A 5,338-nucleotide genomic window follows, 5' to 3' on the forward strand; every position below is an offset into this window, starting at 1 on the left:
CCCTTCGCCCCCGGGCGGCGGGGCCCCGCCCCCTCGGCCCACTTTGGGCGCCTGACCCAATTCCGGCGCGGCGCGGCAGGGGGCGCTGTGGCACAGGGGCTCGCGGCACCGCCCTCAACGGCCGCGTGGGGGAGGCGGGAAGAGGCTGTGAGGGAAAAGGCGAGGGGCGGCTGTGAGGGAAGGGGCGGGAGGCGATCCCGCCACCCGGCAGGGAGGGGAGCAGCTCTGGTGAAACCGGTGTCCTTAGATTCCCTGCTGTCGTTTTGAAGCCTTCAATTCCCCTGCCGCTGTGCGTGCTCCCTCGGGGCCCTCTGCCTTTGGCCATTTCGCCTTAATCCTGAAGTACGTCCCTGGAGTTCGTGAGGCAAGGGACGGCCCTGCACCAAGCCTGCTGCCTAACCTCAAGCATCAATGTAATTTTCTTCAGGGACATATTGCTAAGATTTCAGTAGTTATAAATAGCGTTGGTACCCATCTGCTCCATTTTTGTGTTTTGCTCCATTTCTGGGATCTTAAAAAAAGCACCAGTTGCTATGCTAGGCCTGAAGTGATTTAGAGCAGCAAAGTGTTCTTGTGTGGTGCAGGGGCCCCAAGGCCCTCAAGCAAGATTGCTCTTTCAGCAGGCAAATAAAAACCCCAGCTGTGTTTAATAAGAGGCTTGTCTCTGAATCATGAGAATGGTAACTGAGCCTTTCCTCAGGTGTGGTCTCTTGGTCATTAGCCCCTTATTAGAAAGGGGCTGCTGGAAAGCTTTAGAAGCTGTAGCAGGTGCCTGGCTGAGGAAGATAGGACTGGGTTTCTGTACGTTCAGAGAGGAAAAATATAAATTGTTTTATTGTCTCTTTGTGGGTAAGCTCAGTGTGTCTGGGGGAGGGTGCTCCCTGAGAAAGACTTGAACAAGGCTGAGCCCTGAGGAGAGTCTGCCAGGAACAGGTTAGCAACCTGCCATGAGAAAGACAGTGGAAAAGGCCCTTTCATGTGATTAATGGATTTGTGGGGTGGAAACTTGGATAGGCCTCTTGCCTGAAGGGAATAGATCAGAGTGCTTGAGGGCTTCTTACTTAATTGTCTGTAGGGAGGCTCTTCATCCATAATTCTTTGGCACAGTTTAGGGTTGCAATGGCTATATTGGGAAATGCAATCTGCTCCTGGGTTCTGTGCTCCTTAGACTGGTGCTTATGGAGCCTTAAATTCCATCATTGTGTTTATTCAGGCCAGCATAATCGGTTTCAGGAGAAGATAGTAATATCTGCTTCTGGAGTTGCAGGTGTGGCAGCAGTCAAGAGCTTCAAAGGAACATGGAGACGAGTTTTAGAGGTAGAAAAACAGTGGAAGGGCGGAGAACAGCAACTAGAGAGACGGTCCTGTGAACTGTAACTATTAATCTGGTTCAGAGATGTGCATGATGGAAAAGAAAAATTATAGGGAAATGTCTGTTTCTTTGGTATTTTTGGAGGTTGTACAGCCTTTGGTAACTGCATGATTTAAAATATGACTAAAGCCCCTAAGGCTTCACAATTTGGTTTACGTCTGTTTTACAGTACTTGGCTTTGTCTTTTATTTATGAAGGCAAAGCTTAGTTTAGCTACTCTAAGAACTAACTGGCATGTGTACCTGGCTTGCCTATTTTAGCTTGTGTTCACTTACAGATTGATGTGTTTTTCAGTAAATTTTTCTTTTTTTTTAGTCCTCCACAATTTTATTGTGGAAAAGGAGTATCTGGAAGAGCACCTTTTTGTCGTTAAAGTCAGTCTTATGATTTTAGGAGTAAAGCAGAATCAGCAGGATTGATATAAGTAGCATTTAAAATACCATAGGATAGCGTTTATGTGTGTCGGAAAAAAAAAAAAAAAATTCTAAACATCTGAGGTGAGGTAGCTCAAACCAGTGGAGTGCCATTCATATCTCTGCCTGTAGGAATGAAGTTCAGCAAAAGCATGATTCAGCCCAGACTTAGCTCTCCTGTGAGCTGAGTGGTTTGTTTGCAAATCAAGCCAGAATATGAGCCAGCAGATTGATGGATAGTAGGAATGAGCTGGGTAGGCAGGTGAGCTTGGTGTATCAGCTTGAGACCAGACTTAGGAGGTAGTTTAGGAGTGGTGTTTGTATACTTACTTCTCCCTTGCCAAAACATCCTTGTTACTGCAGGCCTATTCTATGTCTTATACAAAAAACTAAGCAATAACAAGAAAAGTTCTCTGGGATGAAACTTCATATTTTATTTTCAAGTGGCATGAAAGAATCATAAGCTTGGCTGATTACCTTTTTATTAAATTAAAATGCAGGTGAACATCAAGGATATTCTTCCTGCTTTTATCATCAGCTTGTGACCTGTACTGACAGAACACATCAGGCATGCAGCTGAAATGTTGCATTCTCTCCCACTTTCTTTTGTTAACACTTACACAGTTTTCTAGATTGGGTTTTTCCATTTTGTTTTTTCCCTCCTCAACCAAATAAGAGCTTTTTCAGTTGGTTTCTAATTCTATTATTATCACACAGAATGTTGAAAAGTGGTTGTTATTTGAGGTTTTATTTGCTTGGTTTTAAATAGACTGCACAATTCTCAGCTTCCAGAGGTATTGTTTTGGCCTTACAGAGGCACAAAGATCTGTTCAGACCATTTTTGCATTCCTTACACAAAATAAATCACGTTTCCTCTTTAAGATTAAGCATTTTGCAATGCTTTCTTAGAAATAAGACAAGCATTGGTTCTGTTTATCTTTGTAGAATTGGGAAGAGATTAGATTCATGTTACTACAGAAGAAATATAAACCCTCTTCAAGTTTATTTATCAAGTTATGTTGTGTTTAACATGATTTTTACATGAAAATACGAGAAGGCAACTCTGACTCCTGCTTCATTCTAGTACTGTACAGTCAAATTTTAACTTAAAACTGCTGTGCCTGTGTTGGCAGGTGTAGAAGGTACAATTACCGGGTTATTCTATGCCAGCCATCTAGTCTCCTGCTGGTCTGGAAGAGCACCCTGCCTACTCCTACCCCTAATTCTCCTGACCAGGGAAGCAGGCTTGAGTTTTGCAATATGGTCAGAACAACAGGTCTGGTTTATTGTCCTGCCTCAGCTGTGGTGATGAAACCCAGGGCTGCCTGAAAAGTACCTCTGTGCAGCAGCAGTAATATGAGTTGCATACCACATTCCTTTTTGCCCTCTTCTAGCCCTCATTTTTACTGTCCTTACTCCTCTGTTTTTCCATCCCCGTCTCCTCCCCAGAAAAACCCCACCCCTAACTTCTGATCCCCCATTGGCCCCAGTTTTGCTACATCTGCATTCAGATTTAGGTTACTTAGATAATCTCTGCACTCTATGATATTGCTGATATGGTAACCGAGGTGCTGTTGGCCTGGCATGAATTTACTGCCTAAAAGGTCCCTAATGGTGCCTTCCAATTGTCTCTGATGTCTGGCAATTTATCTTTTAACTCTTCCTTAAGCCTCTGTGGGATTCAGCCAGACTTAGAGTGTTGTGTATAACTTTTGTCACTATCTTTCTCATAGGGTTAGTTATAAGTATGTTGTATGAAAGTCAATAATGAAGGTGTTGTGAACATTACTTTGAATAAGAAATCAAAGCTTCAGCTTTGAAATAATTAAAAAAGTGGCTGTTTAGAAATGTGTATTAACACCTTTTAAATGTCTCTCTTTAAGACCTGAGGATGTTTGTGGGAAGTTTTCAGCTGGAAACAAACCTGGAAAGGTTTGAGTTACCCAGTGAGAAATGCTACATTGTGAACTGGCAAAGAGAGCAAGGAGTGAATAATACAATAAATTTATTCACAAGTCATGTATAATTTTTGATTAAAGAATTTTAAGACTTTAAATAATTTTAATTTTAAAAGTGGCAAGCTACAACAAAATGCTTTCAATCAAATAGACACCTGAAAGAAAAAGCAAAAATCTCAAAATCAATGTTGAAAAAGAAATCCAGCCAGCTCTGTTTTGGTCTCTCAATTATTTAAATTCCTGAATGAACTCTAGTTTCCTTAAAAAAAAAAAAAAAAAAAAAAAAAGATATCAGTGCTACTGAGTATCCTTGACATGGTGTGAAGAGGCCTTGTACAACTCTTTTGGCTGTTATGTTTTGTAATATAGCTGAGTTACACTTGCATTCATTATTCTTATGTAAGATTTTTTTTTTCCCCAGTGTGCAGCAAATCCAGTAGCATTTGAAACAAAGTGAGTGCCTGAGCTGTAAGTACCCAATTTTAAAATTTTACTAACAATTTAAGTTCACTTTATGTACATTATCAGATGTCCTGCTTGTTGTACAGCAGCTCCTAAACTGTGGAGTGAGAAACAAAGGAATTCTTAAAACAAAGGGTACATTCTGTAAAATGGCTACAAAACCCCACTCTCTCTAAAAGTTGGATTTATACATGTTAGATTTTCATGTGTAAAATTTGGATGCAACTTTATGCAGCTTTTTAGAACTTTCATGCAAGTTTATGTATTCTTGAACTATATGCTTTTACCAATCTGTCCTATTAGTTCTGTTTCATTTGTATAAACAGTGCAAACCTTCTCTGAAGAAAACCATGGTTTGCTACTCTCTTTATTATATTATTTTACTATTTACTATTTTGCCTGTTCTTTAACTGAAGGACTTTTCAACAAAGGCTTCATTTCAAAGTAACACAGACATTTTCTTGTCACATAAATGTAAAGATACTGATGCTATATCCTGCATCTATTTGTGTTTTTCTGTAGCTTGTTGCAACTGTTACAAATAGGCCAGGCCCTCTGAGTGTGAGAAAGTAGTAACTGTGCAGAGTGGTAGCTCTGTAGCACTGAACAGGCTGTCGAAAGATTTAGGCAAGGATGAAAGAAACCATTGCAGAACATAACTGGGGACGAACAGCAGTAATTTAATATTTACTTAGGAAAGAAGACTTATTTCTCAGAATTGTGTTTAGCTGATTGTGAAATAGTCATATGGGATTTAATTCGTCCCAGATGCAATTACAATACAGATGCATAATAATTGTCTTCTGGGCCACAGAACTTGAGATAGTGTGTAGAAGTCTTCTTTGTATTGCCAGATCTACCTTAGGGTATTATGAGGTTTTTGAGGGAAAGACTGAATGTGCATATGTTTGTAGGTATGCTGGAGAAGGAAATACTTATATGGGTGAGGGAAACAAGGGAAAATGGGAATTGGGGGAAGAAGAAAGGAGGCAGTAAAGATGTGGATTACAAGGTTTTTTTGTAGTATTTTGAAGCTAGGACATGTATAAAATGCAAATAAAGTATTCTGTAGAGGCAAACAGCTATTCAGCCAATAGCTTATTTATTACATAGAAGAAGACACAACTATTCAG

The 5,338-nt window shown here is 40.5% G+C and overlaps 1 long non-coding RNA gene across 1 annotated transcript; it reads left to right on the plus strand.

Moving 5' to 3' along the window:
* Positions 1-191: 191 nt before the first annotated feature.
* Positions 192-4,211, plus strand: LOC139801821 (uncharacterized). The gene is made up of 2 exons (XR_011728337.1): positions 192-413; positions 4,165-4,211. It is a non-coding gene; the product is annotated as an uncharacterized lncRNA (long non-coding RNA).
* Positions 4,212-5,338: the final 1,127 nt, after the last annotated feature.

The sequence above is a fragment of the Heliangelus exortis genome, chromosome 13 (genome assembly GCF_036169615.1).
Source record: "Heliangelus exortis chromosome 13, bHelExo1.hap1, whole genome shotgun sequence".
Lineage (NCBI taxonomy): Eukaryota > Metazoa > Chordata > Aves > Apodiformes > Trochilidae > Heliangelus > Heliangelus exortis.